General features: G+C 34.0%; 1 protein-coding gene across 5 annotated transcripts in view; it reads right to left on the bottom strand.

The window, feature by feature from the left end:
- The window catches only part of ttll3 (tubulin tyrosine ligase-like family, member 3), a 44,204-nt gene that overhangs the window by 16,520 nt on the left and 5,455 nt on the right, over positions 1 to 22,229 (bottom strand). The window lies entirely within an intron of this gene.

Below are 22,229 nucleotides of genomic sequence, written 5' to 3'. Positions count from 1 at the left end.
GGTGTTTTGGGCAGTTTTTGCAAAATCCAATGCTATGGCGTGTCTCAGCATGCCATTTTATACTGTTTTGAGGTGTTTTCAGCTGTTTTTTGGACATGTCATTTTTTTTACGTTTTTGCCATACTATAGCCTTGCTTTTTTGGTCATTTTTTCGACATGTGATATTATGGTGTTTTTGGCCATATTTGCAAGTTTTAATGCTATGGCATGTCTCAGCACACTCTTTCATGTAGTTTAAAATTGATTTTAGCTGTTTTTTGGACATGTCATTTTTTGACATTTTTGCCATACTATAGCCTTGCTTTTTTCGGTCATTTTTTCGACATGCTATATTATGGTGTTTTCGGCAGTTTTTGCAAAATCCAATGCTATGGCGTGTCTCAGCATGCCATTTTATGCTGTTTTGAGGTGTTTTCAGCTGTTTTTTGGACATGTCATTTTTTGACATTTTTGCCATACTATAGCCTTGCTTTTTTGGTCATTTTTTCGACATGTGATATTATGGTGTTTTTGGCCATATTTGCAAGTTTTAATGCTATGGCATGTCTCAGCACACTCTTTCATGTAGTTTAAAATTGATTTTAGCTGTTTTTTGGACATGTCATTTTTGTCATTTTTGCCATACTATAGCCTTTCTTTTTTCAGTCATTTTTTCGACATGCTATATTATGGTGTTTTCGGCAGTTTTTGCAAAATCCAATGCTATGGCGTGTCTCAGCATGCCATTTTATGCTGTTTTGAGGTGTTTTCAGCTGTTTTCTGGACATGTCATTTTTTGACATTTTTGCCATACTATAGCCTTGCATTTTTCGGTCATTTTTTCGACATGCTATATTATGGTGTTTTTGGCCGTTTTTGCAAAATCCAATGCTATGGCGTGTCTCAGCATGCCATTTTATACTGTTTTGAGGTGTTTTCAGCTGTTTTTTGGACATGTCATTTTTTGACATTTTTGCCATACTATAGCCTTGCTGTTTTGGTCATTTTTTCGACATGTGATATTATGGTGTTTTTGGCCATATTTGCAAGTTGTAACACTATGGCGTGTCTCAGCACGCTATTTAATGTAGTTTACAATTGTTTTTAGCTGTTTTTTGGACATGTCATTTTTTGACATTTTTGCCATACTATAGCCTTGCTTTTTTCGGTCATTTTTTCGACATGCTATATCATGGTGTTTTTGGCCATATTTGCAAGTTTTAATGCTATGGCATGTCTCAGCACACTCTTTCATGTAGTTTAAAATTGATTTTAGCTGTTTTTTTGGACATGTCATTTTTTGTCATTTTTGCCATACTATAGCCTTGCTTTTTTCGGTCATTTTTTGGACATGCTATATTATGGTGTTTTGGGCAGTTTTTGCAAAATCCAATGCTATGGCGTGTCTCAGCATGCCTTTTTATGCTGTTTTGAAGTGTTTTCAGCTGTTTTTTGGACATGTCATTTTTTGACATTTTTGCCATACTATAGCCTTGCTGTTTTGGTCATTTTTTCGACATGTGATATTATGGTGTTTTTGGCCATATTTGCAAGTTGTAACACTATGGCGTGTCTCAGCACGCTATTTAATGTAGTTTACAATTGTTTTTAGCTGTTTTTTGGACATGTCATTTTTTGACATTTTTGCCATACTATAGCCTTGCTTTTTTCGGTCATTTTTTCGACATGCTATATTATGGTGTTTTGGGCAGTTTTTGCAAAATCCAATGCTATGGCGTGTCTCAGCATGCCATTTTATGCTGTTTTGAGGTGTTTTCAGCTGTTTTTTGGACATGTCATTTTTTGACATTTTTGCCATACTATAGCCTTGCTTTTTTGGTCATTATTTCGACATGTGATATTATGGTGTTTTTGGCCATATTTGCAAGTTTTAATGCTATGGCATGTCTCAGCACACTCTTTCATGTAGTTTAAAATAGATTTTAGCTATTTTTTTGGACATGTCATTTTTTGACATTGTTGCCATACTATAGCCTTGCTTTTTTCGGTCATTTTTTCGACATGCTATATCATGGTGTTTTTGGCCATATTTGCAAGTTTTAATGCTATGGCATGTCTCAGCACACTCTTTCATGTAGTTTAAAATTGATTTTAGCTGTTTTTTGGACATGTCATTTTTTGTCATTTTTGCCATACTATAGCCTTGCTTTTTTCGGTCATTTTTTCGACATGCTATATTATGGTGTTTTTGGCAGTTTTTGCAAAATCCAATGCTATGGCGTGTCTCAGCATGCCTTTTTATGCTGTTTTGAAGTGTTTTCAGCTGTTTTTTGGACATGTCATTTTTTGACATTTTTGCCATACTATAGCCTTGCTTTTTTCAGTCATTTTTTCGACATGCTATATTATGGTGTTTTGGGCAGTTTTTGCAAAATCCAATGCTATGGCGTGTCTCAGCATGCCATTTTATGCTGTTTTGAGGTGTTTTCAGCTGTTTTTTGGACATGTCATTTTTTGACATTTTTGCCATACTATAGCCTTGCTGTTTTGGTCATTATTTCGACATGTGATATTATGGTGTTTTTGGCCATATTTGCAAGTTTTAATGCTATGGCATGTCTCAGCACACTCTTTCATCTAGTTTAAAATAGATTTTAGCTATTTTTTTGGACATGTCATTTTTTGACATTTTTGCCATACTATAGCCTTGCTTTTTTCGGTCATTTTTTCGACATGCTATATCATGGTGTTTTTGGCCATATTTGCAAGTTTTAATGCTATGGCATGTCTCAGCACACTCTTTCATCTAGTTTAGAATTGATTTTAGCTGTTTTTTTGGACATGTCATTTTTTGACATTTTTGCCATACTAAAGCCTTGTTTTTTTGGTCATTTTTTTTACATGCTATATTATGGTGTTTTCGGCAGTTTTTGCAAAATCCAATGCTATGGCGTGTCTCAGCATGCCATTTTATACTGTTTTGAGGTGTTTTCAGCCGTCTTTTTTTGGACATGTCATTTTTTGACATTTTTGCCATACTATAGCCTTGCTTTTTTCGGTCATTTTTTCGACATGCTATATCATGGTGTTTTTGGCCATATTTGCAAGTTTTAATGCTATGGCATGTCTCAGCACACTCTTTCATGTAGTTTAAAATTGATTTTAGCTGTTTTTTGGACATGTCATTTTTTGTCATTTTTGCCATACTATAGCCTTGCTTTTTTGGTCATTATGTCGACATGTGATATTATGGTGTTTTTGGCCATATTTGCAAGTTTTAATGCTATGGCATGTCTCAGCACACTCTTTCATGTAGTTTAAAATTGATTTTAGCTGTGTTTTTGGACATGTCATTTTTTGTCATTTTTGCCATACTATAGCCTTGCTTTTTTCGGTCATTTTTTCGACATGCTATATTATGGTGTTTTCGGCAGTTTTTGCAAAATCCAATGCTATGGCGTGTCTCAGCATGCCTTTTTATGCTGTTTTGAAGTGTTTTCAGCTGTTTTTTGGACATGTCATTTTTGACATTTTGCCATACTATAGCCTTGCTTTTTTCAGTCATTTTTCGACATGCTATATTATGGTGTTTTGGGCAGTTTTGCAAAATCCAATGCTATGGCGTGTCTCAGCATGCCATTTTATGCTGTTTTGAGGTGTTTTCAGCTGTTTTTTGGACATGTCATTTTTTGACATTTTTGCCATACTATAGCCTTGCTTTTTTCGGTTTTTTTTTTGACATTCTATAATAAGGTGTTTTTGGCCGTTTTTGCAAAATCCAATGCTATGGCGTGTCTCAGCATGCCATTTTATGCTGTTTTGAGGTGTTTTCAGCTGTTTTTTGGACATGTCATTTTTTGTCATTTTTGCCATACTATAGCCTTGCTGTTTTGGTCATTTTTTCGACATGTGATATTATGGTGTTTTTGGCCATATTTGCAAGTTGTAACACTATGGCGTGTCTCAGCACGCTATTTAATGTAGTTTACAATTGTTTTTAGCTGTTTTTTGGACATGTCATTTTTTGACATTTTTGCCATACTATAGCCTTGCTTTTTTCGGTCATTTTTTCGACATGCTATATCATGGTGTTTTTGGCCATATTTGCAAGTTTTAATGCTATGGCATGTCTCAGCACACTCTTTCATGTAGTTTAAAATTGATTTTAGCTGTTTTTTGGACATGTCATTTTTTGTCATTTTTGCCATACTATAGCCTTGCTTTTTTGGTCATTTTTTCGACATGCTATATTAAGGTGTTTTTGGTCATTTTTACAAAATCCAATGCTATTGCGTATCTTAGCATGCTATTTTATGCTGTTTTGAAGTGTTTTCAGCTGTTTTTTGGACATGTCATTTTTTGACATTTTTGCCATACTATAGCCTTGCTTTTTTTGGTCATTTTTTTTCGACATGTGATATTATGGTGTTTTGGGCAGTTTTTGCAAAATCCAATGCTATGGCGTGTCTCAGCATGCCATTTTATGCTGTTTTGAGGTGTTTTCAGCTGTTTTTTGGACATGTCATTTTTTGACATTTTTGCCATACTATAGCCTTGCTTTTTTGGTCATTATTTCGACATGTGATATTATGGTGTTTTTGGCCATATTTGCAAGTTTTAATGCTATGGCATGTCTCAGCACACTCTTTCATGTAGTTTAAAATTGATTTTAGCTGTTTTTTTGGACATGTCATTTTTTGTCATTTTTGCCATACTATAGCCTTGCTTTTTTCGGTCATTTTTTCGACATGCTATATTATGGTGTTTTCGGCAGTTTTTGCAAAATCCAATGCTATGGCGTGTCTCAGCATGCCTTTTTATGCTGTTTTGAAGTGTTTTCAGCTGTTTTTTGGACATGTCATTTTTTGACATTTTTGCCATACTATAGCCTTGCTTTTTTCAGTCATTTTTTCGACATGCTATATTATGGTGTTTTCGGCAGCTTTTACAAAATCCAATGCTATGGCGTGTCTCAGCATGCCATTTTATGCTGTTTTGAGGTGTTTTCAGCTGTTTTTTGGACATGTCATTTTTTGACATTTTTGCCATACTATAGCCTTGCTGTTTTGGTCATTTTTTCGACATGTGATATTATGGTGTTTTTGGCCATATTTGCAAGTTGTAACACTATGGCGTGTCTCAGCACGCTATTTAATGTAGTTTACAATTGTTTTTAGCTGTTTTTTGGACATGTCATTTTTTGACATTTTTGCCATACTATAGCCTTGCTTTTTTCGGTCATTTTTTCGACATGCTATATCATGGTGTTTTTGGCCATATTTGCAAGTTTTAATGCTATGGCATGTCTCAGCACACTCTTTCATCTAGTTTAAAATTGATTTTAGCTGTTTTTTTGGACATGTCATTTTTTGTCATTTTTGCCATACTATAGCCTTTCTTTTTTCGGGCATTTTTTCGACATGCTATATTATGGTGTTTTCGGCAGTTTTTGCAAAATCCAATGCTATGGCGTGTCTCAGCATGCCATTTTATACTGTTTTGAGGTGTTTTCAGCTGTTTTTTGGACATGTCATTTTTTGACATTTTTGCCATACTATAGCCTTGCTTTTTGGTCATTTTTCGACATGTGATATTATGGTGTTTTTGGCCATATTTGCAAGTTTTAATGCTATGGCATGTCTCAGCACACTCTTTCATGTAGTTTAAAATTGATTTTAGCTGTTTTTTGGACATGTCATTTTTTGACATTTTTGCCATACTTTTGCCTTGCTTTTTTTGGTCATTTTTTCGACATGCTATATTATGGTGTTTTGGGCAGTTTTTGCAAAATCCAATGCTATGGCGTGTCTCAGCATGCCATTTTATGCTGTTTTGAGGTGTTTTCAGCTGTTTTTTGGACATGTCATTTTTTGACATTTTTGCCATACTATAGCCTTGCTTTTTTCAGTCATTTTTTCGACATGCTATATTATGGTGTTTTCGGCAGCTTTTGCAAAATCCAATGCTATGGCGTGTCTCAGCATGCCATTTTATGCTGTTTTGAGGTGTTTTCAGCTGTTTTTTGGACATGTCATTTTTTGACAATTTTGCCATACTATAGCCTTGCTGTTTTGGTCATTTTTTCGACATGTGATATTATGGTGTTTTTGGCCATATTTGCAAGTTGTAACACTATGGCGTGTCTCAGCACGCTATTTAATGTAGTTTACAATTGTTTTTAGCTGTTTTTTGGACATGTCATTTTTTGACATTTTTGCCATACTATAGCCTTGCTGTTTTGGTCATTTTTTCGACATGCTATATCATGGTGTTTTTGGCCATATTTGCAAGTTTTAATGCTATGGCATGTCTCAGCACACTCTTTCATCTAGTTTAGAATTGATTTTAGCTGTTTTTTTGGACATGTCATTTTTTGACATTTTTGCCATACTATAGCCTTGCTTTTTTTGGTCATTTTTTCGACATGCTATATTATGGTGTTTTCGGCAGTTTTTGCAAAATCCAATGCTATGGCGTGTCTCAGCATGCCATTTTATGCTGTTTTGAGGTGTTTTCAGCTGTTTTTTGGACATGTCATTTTTTGACATTTTTGCCATACTATAGCCTTGCTTTTTTGGTCATTATTTCGACATGTGATATTATGGTGTTTTTGGCCATATTTGCAAGTTTTAATGCTATGGCATGTCTCAGCACACTCTTTCATCTAGTTTAAAATAGATTTTAGCTATTTTTTTGGACATGTCATTTTTTGACATTTTTGCCATACTATAGCCTTGCTTTTTTCGGTCATTTTTTCGACATGCTATATTATGGTGTTTTCGGCAGTTTTTGCAAAATCCAATGCTATGGCGTGTCTCAGCATGCCATTTTATGCTGTTTTGAGGTGTTTTCAGCTGTTTTTTGGACATGTCATTTTTTGACATTTTTGCCATACTATAGCCTTGCTGTTTTGGTCATTTTTTCGACATGTGATATTATGGTGTTTTTGGCCATATTTGCAAGTTGTAACACTATGGCGTGTCTCAGCACGCTATTTAATGTAGTTTATAATTGTTTTTAGCTGTTTTTTGGACATGTCATTTTTTGACATTTTTGCCATACTATAGCCTTGCTTTTTTTGGTCATTTTTTCGACATGCTATATTATGGTGTTTTCGGCAGTTTTTGCAAAATCCAATGCTATGGCGTGTCTCAGCATGCCATTTTATGCTGTTTTGAGGTGTTTTCAGCTGTTTTTTGGACATGTCATTTTTTGACATTTTTGCCATACTATAGCCTTGCTTTTTTGGTCATTATTTCGACATGTGATATTATGGTGTTTTTGGCCATATTTGCAAGTTTTAATGCTATGGCATGTCTCAGCACACTCTTTCATGTAGTTTAAAATTGATTTTAGCTGTTTTTTGGACATGTCATTTTTTGACATTTTTGCCATACTATAGCCTTGCTTTTTTCGGTCATTTTTTCGACATGCTATATCATGGTGTTTTTGGCCATATTTGCAAGTTTTAATGCTATGGCATGTCTCAGCACACTCTTTCATGTAGTTTAAAATTGATTTTAGCTGTTTTTTGGACATGTCATTTTTTGTCATTTTTGCCATACTATAGCCTTGCTTTTTTGGTCATTATGTCGACATGTGATATTATGGTGTTTTTGGCCATATTTGCAAGTTTTAATGCTATGGCATGTCTCAGCACACTCTTTCATGTAGTTTAAAATTGATTTTAGCTGTTTTTTTGGACATGTCATTTTTTGTCATTTTTGCCATACTATAGCCTTGCTTTTTTCAGTCATTTTTTCGACATGCTATATTATGGTGTTTTGGGCAGTTTTTGCAAAATCCAATGCTATGGCGTGTCTCAGCATGCCATTTTATGCTGTTTTGAGGTGTTTTCAGCTGTTTTTTGGACATGTCATTTTTTGACATTTTTGCCATACTATAGCCTTGCTTTTTTGGTCATTTTTTCGACATGTGATATTATGGTGTTTTTGGCCATATTTGCAAGTTGTAATGCTATGGCGTCTCTCAGCACGCTATTTAATGTAGTTTACAATTGTTTTTAGCTGTTTTTTGGACATGTCATTTTTTGACATTTTTGCCATACTATAGCCTTGCTTTTTTCGGTCATTTTTTCGACATGCTATATCATGGTGTTTTTGGCCATATTTGCAAGTTTTAATGCTATGGCATGTCTCAGCACACTCTTTCATGTAGTTTAAAATTGATTTTAGCTGTTTTTTGGACATGTCATTTTTTGTCATTTTTGCCATACTATAGCCTTGCTTTTTTCAGTCATTTTTTCGACATGCTATATTATGGTGTTTTTGGCAGTTTTTGCAAAATCCAATGCTATGGCGTGTCTCAGCATGCCTTTTTATGCTGTTTTGAAGTGTTTTCAGCTGTTTTTTGGACATGTCATTTTTTGACATTTTTGCCATACTATAGCCTTGCTTTTTCGGTGATTTTTTCGACATGCTATATTATGGTGTTTTTGGCCATATTTGCAAAATCCAATGCTATGGCGTGTCTCAGCATGCCTTTTTATGCTGTTTTGAAGTGTTTTCAGCTGTTTTTTGGACATGTCATTTTTTGACATTTTTGCCATACTATAGCCTTGCTTTTTTCGGTCATTTTTTCGACATGCTATATTATGGTGTTTTCGGCAGTTTTTGCAAAATCCAATGCTATGGCGTGTCTCAGCATGCCTTTTTATGCTGTTTTGAAGTGTTTTCAGCTGTTTTTTGGACATGTCATTTTTTGACATTTTTGCCATACTATAGCCTTGCTTTTTTCAGTCATTTTTTCGACATGCTCTATTATGGTGTTTTGGGCAGTTTTTGCAAAATCCAATGCTATGGCGTGTCTCAGCACACTCTTTCATGTAGTTTAAAATTGATTTTAGCTGTTTTTTGGACATGTCATTTTTTGACATTTTTGCCATACTATAGCCTTGCTTTTTTAGTCTTTTTTTTGACATTCTATAATAAGGTGTTTTTGGCTGTTTTTGCAAAATCCAATGCTATGGCGTGTCTCAGCATGCCATTTTATGCTGTTTTGAGGTGTTTTCAGCTGTTTTTTGGACATGTCATTTTTTGACATTTTTGCCATACTATAGCCTTGCTTTTTTCGGTCATTTTTTCGACATGCTATATTATGGTGTTTTGGCCAGTTTTGCAAAATCCAATGCTATGGCGTGTCTCAGCATGCCATTTTATACTGTTTTGAGGTGTTTTCAGCTGTTTTTTGGACATGTCATTTTTTGACATTTTTGCCATACTATAGCCTTGCTTTTTTGGTCATTATTTCGACATGTGATATTATGGTGTTTTTGGCCATATTTGCAAGTTTTAATGCTATGGCATGTCTCAGCACACTCTTTCATGTAGTTTAAAATTGATTTTAGCTGTTTTTTGGACATGTCATTTTTTGACATTTTTGCCATACTATAGCCTTGCTTTTTTAGTCTTTTTTTTGACATTCTATAATAAGGTGTTTTTGGCCGTTTTTGCAAAATCCAATGCTATGGCGTGTCTCAGCATGCCATTTTATACTATTTTGAGGTGTTTTTAGCTGTTTTGACTACATATCATTTTTTGACATTTTTGCCATACTATAGCCTTTCTTTTTTAGTCTTTTTTTTGACATTCTATAATAAGGTGTTTTTGGCCGTTTTTGCAAAATCCAATGCTATGGCGTGTCTCAGCATGCCATTTTATGCTGTTTTGAGGTGTTTTCAGCTGTTTTTTGGACATGTCATTTTTTGACATTTTTGCCATACTATAGCCTTGCTTTTTTAGTCTTTTTTTTGACATTCTATAATAAGGTGTTTTGGCCATATTTGCAAAATCCAATGCTATGGCGTGTCTCAGCATGCCATTTTATGCTGTTTTGAGGTGTTTTCAGCTGTTTTTGGACATGTCATTTTTGACATTTTTGCCATACTATAGCCTTGCTTTTTTCGGTCATTTTTTCGACATGCTATATTATGGTGTTTTTGGCCGTTTTTGCAAAATCCAATGCTATGGCGTGTCTCAGCATGCCATTTTATGCTGTTTTGAGGTGTTTTCAGCTGTTTTTTGGACATGTCATTTTTTGACATTTTTGCCATACTATAGCCTTGCTTTTTTGGTCATTTTTTCGACATGTGATATTATGGTGTTTTTGGCCATATTTGCAAGTTGTAACGCTATGGCGTGTCTCAGCACGCTATTTTATGTAGTTTATAATTGTTTTTAGCTGTTTTTTGGACATGTCATTTTTTGAAATTTTTGCCATACTATAGCCTTGTTTTTTTCGGTCATTTTTTCGACATGCTATATTATGGTGTTTTGGGCAGTTTTTGCAAAATCCAATGCTATGGCGTGTCTCAGCATGCCATTTTATGCTGTTTTGAGGTGTTTTCAGCTGTTTTTTGGACATGTCATTTTTTGTCATTTTTGCCATACTATAGCCTTGCTTTTTTGGTCATTATGTCGACATGTGATATTATGGTGTTTTTGGCCATATTTGCAAAATCCAATGCTATGGCGTGTCTCAGCATGCCTTTTTATGCTGTTTTGAAGTGTTTTCAGCTGTTTTTTTGGACATGTCATTTTTGACATTTTTGCCATACTATAGCCTTGCTTTTTTGGTCATTTTTTCGACATGCTATATTATGGTGTTTTGGGCAGTTTTTGCAAAATCCAATGCTATGGCGTGTCTCAGCATGCCATTTTATGCTGTTTTGAGGTGTTTTCAGCTGTTTTTTGGACATGTCATTTTTTGACATTTTTGCCATACTATAGCCTTGCTTTTTTGGTCATTTTTTCGACATGTGATATTATGGTGTTTTTGGCCATATTTGCAAGTTTTAATGCTATGGCATGTCTCAGCACACTCTTTCATGTAGTTTAAAATTGATTTTAGCTGTTTTTTTGGACATGTCATTTTTTGAAATTTTTGCCATACTATAGCCTTGCTTTTTTGGTCATTTTTTCGACATGCTATATTATGGTGTTTTTGGCCATATTTGCAAGTTGTAATGCTATGGCGTGTCTCAGCACGCTATTTTATGTAGTTTGTCATTGTTTTTAGCTGTTTTTTGGACATATCATTTTTTGACATTTTTGCCATACTATAGCCTTGCTTTTTTCGGTCATTTTTTCGACATGCTATATCATGGTGTTTTTGGCCGTTTTGCAAAATCCAATGCTATTATGCGTGTCTCAGCATGCCATTTTATACTGTTTTGAGGTGTTTTCAGCTGTTTTTTTGGACATGTCATTTTTGACATTTTTGCCATACTATAGCCTTGCTTTTTTGGTCATTTTTTCGACATGTGATATTATGGTGTTTTTGGCCATATTTGCAAGTTTTAATGCTATGGCATGTCTCAGCACACTCTTTCATGTAGTTTAAAATTGATTTTAGCTGTTTTTTTGGACATGTCATTTTTTGTCATTTTTGCCATACTATATTATGCCATGCTATATTATGGTGTTTTTGGCCGTTTTTGCAAAATCCAATGCTATGGCATGTCTCAGCATGCCATTTTATACTGTTTTGAGGTGTTTTTAGGTATTTTGACGACATATCATTTTTTGACATTTTTGCCATACTATAGCCTTGCTTTTTTAGTCTTTTTTTTGACATTCTATAATAAGGTGCTTTTGGCCGTTTTTGCAAAATCCAATGCTATGGCGTGTCTCAGCATGCCATTTTATGCTGTTTTGAGGTGTTTTCAGCTGTTTTTTGGACATGTCATTTTTGACATTTTGCCATACTATAGCCTTGCTTTTTTGGTCATTTTTCGACATGTGATATTATGGTGTTTTTGGCCATATTTGCAAGTTGTAATGCTATGGCGTGTCTCAGCACGCTTATTTTATGTAGTTTATAATTGTTTTTAGCTGTTTTTTGGACATGTCATTTTTGACATTTTGCCATACTATAGCCTTGCTTTTTTCGGTCATTTTTTCGACATGCTATATTATGGTGTTTTGGCAGTTTTTCAAAATCCAATGCTATGGCGTGTCTCAGCATGCCATTTTATGCTGTTTTGAGGTGTTTTCAGCTGTTTTTTGGACATGTCATTTTTGACATTTTGCCATACTATAGCCTTGCTTTTTTAGTGTTTTTTTTGACATTCTATAATAAGGTGTTTTTGGCCGTTTTTGCAAAATCCAATGCTATGGCGTGTCTCAGCATGCCATTTTATGCTGTTTTGAGGTGTTTTCAGCTGTTTTTTGGACATGTCATTTTTTGACATTTTTGCCATACTATAGCCTTGCTTTTTTCATTTTTTTTTTTGACATTCTTTTATATGGTGTTTTTGGCCATATTTGCAAAATCCAATGCTATGGCGTGTCTCAGCATGCCATTTTATGCTGTTTTGAGGTGTTTTCAGCTGTTTTTTGGACATGTCATTTTTGACATTTTTGCCATACTATAGCCTTGCTTTTTTGGTCATTTTTTGACATGCTATATTATGGTGTTTTTGGCCATATTTGCAAGTTTTGATGCTATGGCGTGTCTCAGCATGCCATTTTATGCTGTTTTGAGGTGTTTTCAGCTGTTTTTTGGACATGTCATTTTTTGACATTTTTGCCATACTATAGCCTTGCTTTTTTGGTCATTTTTTCGACATGTGATATTATGGTGTTTTTGGCCATATTTGCAAGTTTTAATGCTATGGCATGTCTCAGCATGCCATTTTATGTAGTTTAAAATTGTTTTTAGCTGTTTTTGGACATGTCATTTTTTGACATTTTGCCATACTATAGCCTTGCTTTTTCGGTGATTTTTTCGACATGCTATATTATGGTGTTTTCGGCAGTTTTTGCAAAATCCAATGCTATGGCGTGTCTCAGCATGCCATTTTATACTGTTTTGAGGTGTTTTCAGCTGTTTTTTGGACATGTCATTTTTTTGACATTTTTGCCATACTATAGCCTTGCTTTTTTGGTCATTTTTTCGACATGTGATATTATGGTGTTTTTGGCCATATTTGCAAATTTTAATGCTATGGCATGTCTCAGCACACTCTTTCATGTAGTTTAAAATTGATTTTAGCTGTTTTTGGACATGTCATTTTTGAAATTTTGCCATACTATAGCCTTGCTTTTTTAGTCATTTTTTGACATGCTATATTATGGTGTTTTTTGGCTTTTGCAAAATCCAATGCTATGGCGTGTCTCAGCATGCCATTTTATACTGTTTTGAGGTGTTTTCAGCCGTCTTTTTTTGGACATGTCATTTTTTGACATTTTTGCCATACTATAGCCTTGCTTTTTTCATTTTTTTTTTTGACATTCTATAATAAGGTGTTTTTGGCCGTTTTTGCAAAATCCAATGCTATGGCGTGTCTCAGCATGCCATTTTATGCTGTTTTGAGGTGTTTTCAGCTGTTTTTGGACATGTCATTTTTGACATTTTGCCATACTATAGCCTTGCTTTTTGGTCATTTTTCGACATGTGATATTATGGTGTTTTTGGCCATATTTGCAAGTTGTAACGCTATGGCGTGTCTCAGCACGCTATTTTATGTAGTTTATAATTGTTTTTAGCTGTTTTTTGGACATGTCATTTTTTGAAATTTTTGCCATACTATAGCCTTGTTTTTTTCGGTCATTTTTTCGACATGCTATATTGTGGTGTTTTCGGCAGTTTTTTCAAAATCCAATCCTATGGCGTGTCTCAGCATGCCATTTAATGCTGTTTTGAGGTGTTTTCAGCTGTTTTTTGGACATGTCATTTTTTGACATTTTTGCCATACTATAGCCTTGCTTTTTTCGGTTTTTTTTTTGACATTCTATAATAAGGTGTTTTTGGCCGTTTTTGCAAAATCCAATGCTATGGCGTGTCTCAGCATGCCATTTTATGCTGTTTTGAGGTGTTTTCAGCTGTTTTTTGGACATGTCATTTTTTGACATTTTTGCCATACTATAGCCTTGCTTTTTTAGTCTTTTTTTTGACATTCTATAATAAGGTGTTTTTGGCCGTTTTTGCAAAATCCAATGCTATGGCGTGTCTCAGCATGCCATTTTATGCTATTTTGAGGTGTTTTCAGCTGTGTTTTGGACATGTCATTTTCTGACATTTTTGCCATACTATAGCCTTGCTTTTTTTGGTCATTTTTTTTGACATGTGATATTATGGTGTTTTTGGCCATATTTGCAAGCTTTGATGCTATGGCTTTTGTCAGTATGCTATTTTATGCTGTTTTTGGGTGTTTTCAGCTGTTTTTACGACATGTCATTTTTTGACATGTTTTGCCATACTATAGCCTTGATTTTTTGGTCATTTTTTCGACATGTGATATTATGGTGTTTTTGGGCATATTTGCAAGTTGTAACGCTATGGCGTGTCTCAGCACGCTATTTTATGTAGTTTATAATTGTTTTTAGCTGTTTTTTGGACATGTCATTTTTTGACATTTTTGCCATACTATAGCCTTGCTTTTTTGGTCATTTTTTCGACATGCTATATTATGGTGTTTTTGGCCATATTTGCAAGTTTTAATGCTATGGCATGTCTCAGCACACTCTTTCATGTAGTTTAAAATTGATTTTAGCTGTTTTTTGGACATGTCATTTTTTGACATTTTTGCCATACTATAGCCTTGCTTTTTTCGGTCATTTTTTCGACATGCTATATTATGGTGTTTTCGGCAGTTGTTGCAAAATCCAATGGTATGGCGTGTCTCAGCATGCCATTTTATACTGCTTTGAGGTGTTTTCAGCTGTTTTTTGGACATGTCATTTTTTGACATTTTTGCCATACTATAGCCTTGCTTTTTTCATTTTTTTTTTTGACATTCTATAATAAGGTGTTTTTGGCCGTTTTTGCAAAATCCAATGCTATGGCGTGTCTCAGCATGCCATTTTATGCTGTTTTGAGGTGTTTTCAGCTGTGTTTTGGACATGTCATTTTTTGAAATTTTTGCCATACTATAGCCTTGCTTTTTTGGTCATTTTTTCAACATGCTATATTATGGTGTTTTTGGCCATATTTGCAAGCTTTGATGCTATGGCTTTTGTCAGTATGCTATTTTATGCTGTTTTTGGGTGTTTTCAGCTGTTTTTACGACATGTCATTTTTTGACATGTTTTGCCATACTATAGACTTGATTTTTTGGTCATTTTTTCGACATGTGATATTATGGTGTTTTTGGCCATATTTGCAAGTTTTAATGCTATGGCATGTCTCAGCACACTCTTTCATGTAGTTTAAAATTGATTTTAGCTGTTTTTTTGGACATGTCATTTTTTGAAATTTTTGCCATACTATAGCCTTGCTTTTTTGGTCATTTTTTCGACACGCTATATTATGGTGTTTTTGGCCATATTTGCAAGTTGTAATGCTATGGCGTGTCTCAGCACGCTATTTTATGTAGTTTGTCATTGTTTTTAGCTGTTTTTTGGACATGTCATTTTTTGACATTTTGCCATACTATAGCCTTGCTTTTTTCGGTCATTTTTCGACATGCTATATTATGGTGTTTTTCGGCAGTTTTTGCAAAATCCAATGCTATTGCGTGTCTCAGCATGCCATTTTATACTGCTTTGAGGTGTTTTCAGCTGTTTTTTGGACATGTCATTTTTTTGACATTTTTGCCATACTATAGCCTTGCTTTTTTGGTCATTTTTTCGACATGTGATATTATGGTGTTTTTGGCCATATTTGCAAATTTTAATGCTATGGCATGTCTCAGCACACTCTTTCATGTAGTTTAAAATTGATTTTAGCTGTTTTTTGGACATGTCATTTTTTGACATTTTTGCCATACTATAGCCTTGCTTTTTTAGTCTTTTTTTTGACATTCTATAATAAGGTGTTTTTGGCCGTTTTTGCAAAATCCAATGCTATGGCGTGTCTCAGCATGCCATTTTATACTATTTTGAGGTGTTTTTAGCTGTTTTGACGACATATCATTTTTTGACATTTTTGCCATACTATAGCCTTGCTTTTTTAGTCTTTTTTTTGACATTCTATAATAAGGTGCTTTTGGCCGTTTTTGCAAAATCCAATGCTATGGCGTGTCTCAGCATGCCATTTTATGCTGTTTTGAGGTGTTTTCAGCTGTTTTTTGGACATGTCATTTTTTGACATTTTTGCCATACTATAGCCTTGCTTTTTTGGTCATTTTTTCGACATGTGATATTATGGTGTTTTTGGCCATATTTGCAAGTTATGCTTGCTATGGCGTGTCTCAGCACGCTATTTTATGTAGTTTGTCATTGTTTTTAGCTGTTTTTTGGACATGTCATTTTTTGACATTTTTGCCATACTATAGCCTTGCTTTTTTAGTCTTTTTTTTGACATTCTATAATAAGGTGTTTTTGGCCGTTTTTGCAAAATCCAATGCTATGGCGTGTCTCAGCATGCCATTTTATACTATTTTGAGGTGTTTTTAGCTGTTTTGACTACATATCATTTTTTGACATTTTTGCCATACTATAGCCTTTCTTTTTTAGTCTTTTTTTTGACATTCTATAATAAGGTGCTTTTGGCCGTTTTTGCAAAATCCAATGCTATGGCGTGTCTCAGCATGCCATTTTATGCTGTTTTGAGGTGTTTTCAGCTGTTTTTTGGACATGTCATTTTTTGACATTTTTGCCATACTATAGCCTTGCTTTTTTAGTGTTTTTTTTGACATTCTATAATAAGGTGTTTTTGGCCGTTTTTGCAAAATCCAATGCTATGGCGTGTCTCAGCATGCCATTTTATGCTGTTTTGAGGTGTTTTCAGCTGTTTTTTGGACATGTCATTTTTTGACATTTTTGCCATACTATAGCCTTGCTTTTTTCGGTCATTTTTTCGACATGCTATATTATAGTGTTTTCGGCAGTTGTTGCAAAATCCAATGCTATGGCGTGTCTCAGCATGCCATTTTATGCTGTTTTGAGGTGTTTTCAGCCGTTTTTTGGACATGTAATTTTTTGACATTTTTGCCATACCATAGCCTTGCTTTTTTGGTCATTTTTTCGACATGTGATATTATGGTGTTTTTGGCCATATTTGCAAGTTGTAACGCTATGGCGTGTCTCAGCACGCTATTTTATGTAGTTTATAATTGTTTTTAGCTGTTTTTTGGACATGTCATTTTTTGAAATTTTTGCCATACTATAGCCTTGTTTTTTTCGGTCATTTTTTCAACATGCTATATTGTGGTGTTTTCGGCAGTTTTTTCAAAATCCAATCCTATGGCGTGTCTCAGCATGCCATTTTATGCTGTTTTGAGGTGTTTTCAGCTGTTTTTTGGACATGTCATTTTTTGACATTTTTGCCATACTATAGCCTTGCTTTTTTAGTGTTTTTTTTGACATTCTATAATAAGGTGTTTTTGGCCGTTTTTGCAAAATCCAATGCTATGGCGTGTCTCAGCATGCCATTTTATGCTGTTTTGAGGTGTTTTCAGCTGTTTTTTGGACATGTCATTTTTTGACATTTTTGCCATACTATAGCCTTGCTTTTTTCGGTCATTTTTTCGACATGCTATATTATGGTGTTTTCGGCAGTTGTTGCAAAATCCAATGCTATGGCGTGTCTCAGCATGCCATTTTATGCTGTTTTGAGGTGTTTTCAGCCGTTTTTTGGACATGTCATTTTTTGACATTTTTGCCATACCATAGCCTTGCTTTTTTGGTCATTTTTTCGACATGTGATATTATGGTGTTTTTGGCCATATTTGCAAGTTTTAATGCTATGGCATGTCTCAGCACACTCTTTCATGTAGTTTAAAATTGATTTTAGCTGTTTTTTTGGACATGTCATTTTTTGACATTTTTGCCATACTATAGCCTTGCTTTTTTGGTCATTTTTTCGACACGCTATATTATGGTGTTTTTGGCCATATTTGCAAGTTGTAATGCTATGGCGTGTCTCAGCACGCTATTTTATGTAGTTTGTCATTGTTTTTAGCTGTTTTTTGGACATGTCATTTTTTGACATTTTTGCCATACTATAGCCTTGCTTTTTTCGGTCATTTTTTCGACATGCTATATTATGGTGTTTTCGGCAGTTTTTGCAAAATCCAATGCTATGGCGTGTCTCAGCATGCCATTTTATACTGTTTTGAGGTGTTTTCAGCCGTCTTTTTTTGGACATGTCATTTTTTGACATTTTTGCCATACTATAGCCTTGCTTTTTTGGTCATTTTTTCGACATGTGATATTATGGTGTTTTTGGCCATATTTGCAAGTTTTAATGCTATGGCATGTCTCAGCACACTCTTTCATGTAGTTTAAAATTGATTTTAGCTGTTTTTTTGGACATGTCATTTTTTGAAATTTTTGCCATACTATAGCCTTGCTTTTTAGTCATTTTTTGACATTCTATAATAAGGTGTTTTTGGCCGTTTTTGCAAAATCCAATGCTATGGCGTGTCTCAGCATGCCATTTTATACTATTTTGAGGTGTTTTTAGCTGTTTTGACGACATATCATTTTTTGACATTTTTGCCATACTATAGCCTTGCTTTTTTAGTCTTTTTTTTGACATTCTATAATAAGGTGCTTTTGGCCGTTTTTGCAAAATCCAATGCTATGGCGTGTCTCAGCATGCCATTTTATGCTGTTTTGAGGTGTTTTCAGCTGTTTTTTGGACATGTCATTTTTTGACATTTTTGCCATACTATAGCCTTGCTTTTTTAGTCTTTTTTTTGACATTCTATAATAAGGTGTTTTTGGCCGTTTTTGCAAAATCCAATGCTATGGCGTGTCTCAGCATGCCATTTTATGCTATTTTGAGGTGTTTTCAGCTGTGTTTTGGACATGTCATTTTCTGACATTTTTGCCTTGCTTTTTTGGTCATTTTTTCAACATGCTATATTATGGTGTTTTTGGCCATATTTGCAAGCTTTGATGCTATGGCTTTTGTCAGTATGCTATTTTATGCTGTTTTTGGGTGTTTTCAGGTGTTTTTACGATATGTCATTTTTTGACATGTTTTGCCTTGATTTTTTGGTCATTTTTTCGACATGTGATATTATGGTGTTTTTGGCCATATTTGCAAATTTTAATGCTATGGCATGTCTCAGCACACTCTTTCATGTAGTTTAAAATTGATTTTAGCTGTTTTTTTGGACATGTCATTTTTTGACATTTTTGCCATACTATAGCCTTGCTTTTTTGGTCATTTTTTTAGACATGCTATATTATGGTGTTTTTTTGGCCATATTTGCAAGTTGTAATGCTATGGCGTGTCTCAGCACGCTATTTTATGTAGTTTATAATTGTTTTTAGCTGTTTTTTGGACATGTCATTTTTTGACATTTTTGCCATACTATAGCCTTGCTTTTTTGGTCATTTTTTCGACATGCTATATTATGGTGTTTTTGGCCATATTTGCAAGTTTTAATGCCATGGCATGTCTCAGCACACTCTTTCATGTAGTTTAAAATTGATTTTAGCTGTTTTTTGGACATGTCATTTTTTGACATTTTTGCCATACTATAGCCTTGCTTTTTTCGGTCATTTTTTCGACATGCTATATTATGGTGTTTTCGGCAGTTGTTGCAAAATCCAATGGTATGGCGTGTCTCAGCATGCCATTTTATGCTGTTTTGAGGTGTTTTCAGCTGTTTTTTGGACATGTCATTTTTTGACATTTTTGCCATACTATAGTCTTGTTTTTTGGTCATTTTTTCAACATGCTATAATATGGTGTGTTTGGCCATAGTTGCAAGTTTTATTGCCATAGCGTGTCTTTTCATGTAGTTCATAATTGTTTTTAGCTGTTTTTTGACATGTCACTTTTTGACTTTTTTGCCATACTATAGCCTTGCTTTTTTTGTCATTTTCTTGATATGCTATATTATGGTGTTTTTGGCCATTGTTGCAACATTCTATGCTATGGCATGTCTCAGCACACTATTTTATGCTGTTTTGAGGTGGTTTCAGCTTTTCTTTGGGATATGTCATGATTTGACATGTTTTGCCATATTATAGCCTTGCCTTTTTGTCATTTCTTCAACATACTATACTATGGCTTTTGCAACGTCCTGTGCAATGGTGTGTGTTGTACCTTTTTATGTACTTTTCCACTGTTTTTTGTACATGCCATATTTTGACATTTTTCGCTATGCCATAGCATGGCATTTTCTGTCATTTTTTCAACATGCTATTTAATGGTGTTTTTGTCCGTTTTTGCAACCACAATGCTCGATATGCTACAGTATGCCGTTTTTCAACATTTCACTTTTTGGACAGTTTTTTCTTCTTTCAACTATACTATAATCTTCTTCAACATGCTAGTCTAGGACTGTTTTGACATTTGGTACAATGACTTTTTTGACCGTTTTTTGGACATGCTGTAGTATGACGTTTCTGACATACAGTAGTATACTATGACTTAAACAAAACTATGACTTAAACAAAACTAAAATTTTGACTTTTTGGAAAGTTTTTTCCTTTTAATCTAGTAAAACCTTTTTCAACATGTTATTCTACTCTATCCTTTTTTTCAACATCTAAAATGATTACTTTTTTCAGCACTCTTTCCACATGGTATAATAATGCCGTTTGTCGACATGCTATAGTATTCAATATTTGAAATGTTAATTTTTTGGATAGTTTTTTTTAGCTCACTATTCTTGGTCTTCTTTAGCATGCCATGCAATGAGTTTTTTGGACATTTAGAAAGATGACTTTTTTCACCTTTTTTTGACATGCTACAGTATGGCGTTTTCAACATACTACAGTACTTTTCAACATGTTAAATGTTGACTTTTTGGACATTTTTTTGTCTTACTATACTATAATCCTCTTAAGTATGCTATTCTAAGACATTTTGTTGACATTTGGAGATATTACTTTTACTTGTTTTTACTATTTTTCGACATGCTATAGTATGCCATTTTTCGACATACTATACTAGGACTTTTTTCGGCATTTGAAGTGACACCTTTTTTGAGCATTTTTTTTGACATGCTTAATAGTATGACTTTTTGTGCTATTTTGGACGACATTCTGTGGTATGTATCCTTCATTTGATTTTCAACGACACACTATACTATGACCCTTTTATGCTGTTTCGGATGACATGTTATACTATGATGTTTAATGACATTTCAGACATAGTAAATTATTACTTTTTATGCTACTTTTGATGACATACTTAAGTAAGACCTTTTGTGGTATTTTGGATGACATATTATACTAAGAGGTTTTTAAAATATTTTGGATGACAAACTATAATATAGCTTTATTATGCTATTTAGGACGACATACTAAACTAGGTGTTTTATGCAGTTTTGGACAACATAGTATGCTATGACTTTTTTAATGCTTTTTGGGAGGACATACTATACTGTTACTTTTTAATGCTACTTTGGACAGTATACTATACTTTGCTATGCTTTTTTATGACATTTTTGAATACATACTCTACTATGACATCATACTATATCATTACTTTTTTATGCTATTTTAGACATACTTTAGTATAACAGTTCATGCTTTTTTGGACGACACACCACCATATGACTGTTTTATGCTATTTTGGACAACGTACTATAGAATGAGTTTTATATACTTTTTTGGGCGACATACTATAGTGTGACATTTTTGTCCTATGTTGGAAGTTATACTGATGTATGACTTTTTTTGCTATGTTACGTCATATGAAAATATGATTTTTTTTCTCTAATTTTGGAAAACTATGGTATGATGTTTTAAGGACATTTTGGACGACATATCATACTATGACTTCTTCATGCCATACTTTGACTTTCTTTCTGCTGTTTTTGACAACATACCATCCTATGACTTATTTATGACATTTTGGGAGATATACTATAGTATAGCACTTTATGCAATTTTGGACAACATACTTTACTATGACTTAGTCATGAAGACGTAGTTTAACATGACTTTTTATACTGTTTTGGATGACATGTTATATTGTGACTTTTTTACGATATTTTGGATGACATACAATGTAAGACCTTTTTAGGCTATTTTGGATGACACATTATACTATGATGTTTTTAAGATATTTTAGATGACATACTATACTTTTACATTTTTTATGTCATTTTTGGAGGATGTAGTAAAACATGACTTTTTATGCTATTTTGAACGACATACTATAACTTTTTTATATTTAGGAAGACATACTAAACTATATCTTTTATGCAATTTGGAAGACATATGACTTTTTTTATTCCGTTTTGGACAATATATGTTAATGCTCTTTTGGACGACATAGAAAGTATGACTTTTTTATGCTAGTTTGGACGGCATGGAAAACACACTAAAGTTAGATTTTTTTTTCTCTGATTTTGGAAAAAATACTATGGTTTGACATCTTTAGGACATTTTGGAGAACAAACTATATGACTACTT

This window comes from Plectropomus leopardus, chromosome 2 (genome assembly GCF_026936395.1).
Source record: "Plectropomus leopardus strain MGB_pleo_1.0 chromosome 2, ASM2693639v1, whole genome shotgun sequence".
Classification (NCBI taxonomy): domain Eukaryota; kingdom Metazoa; phylum Chordata; class Actinopteri; order Perciformes; family Serranidae; genus Plectropomus; species Plectropomus leopardus.
The sequence above is the reverse complement of the archived record's forward strand: the minus strand, read 5'-3'. Positions and strand labels throughout refer to the sequence as shown.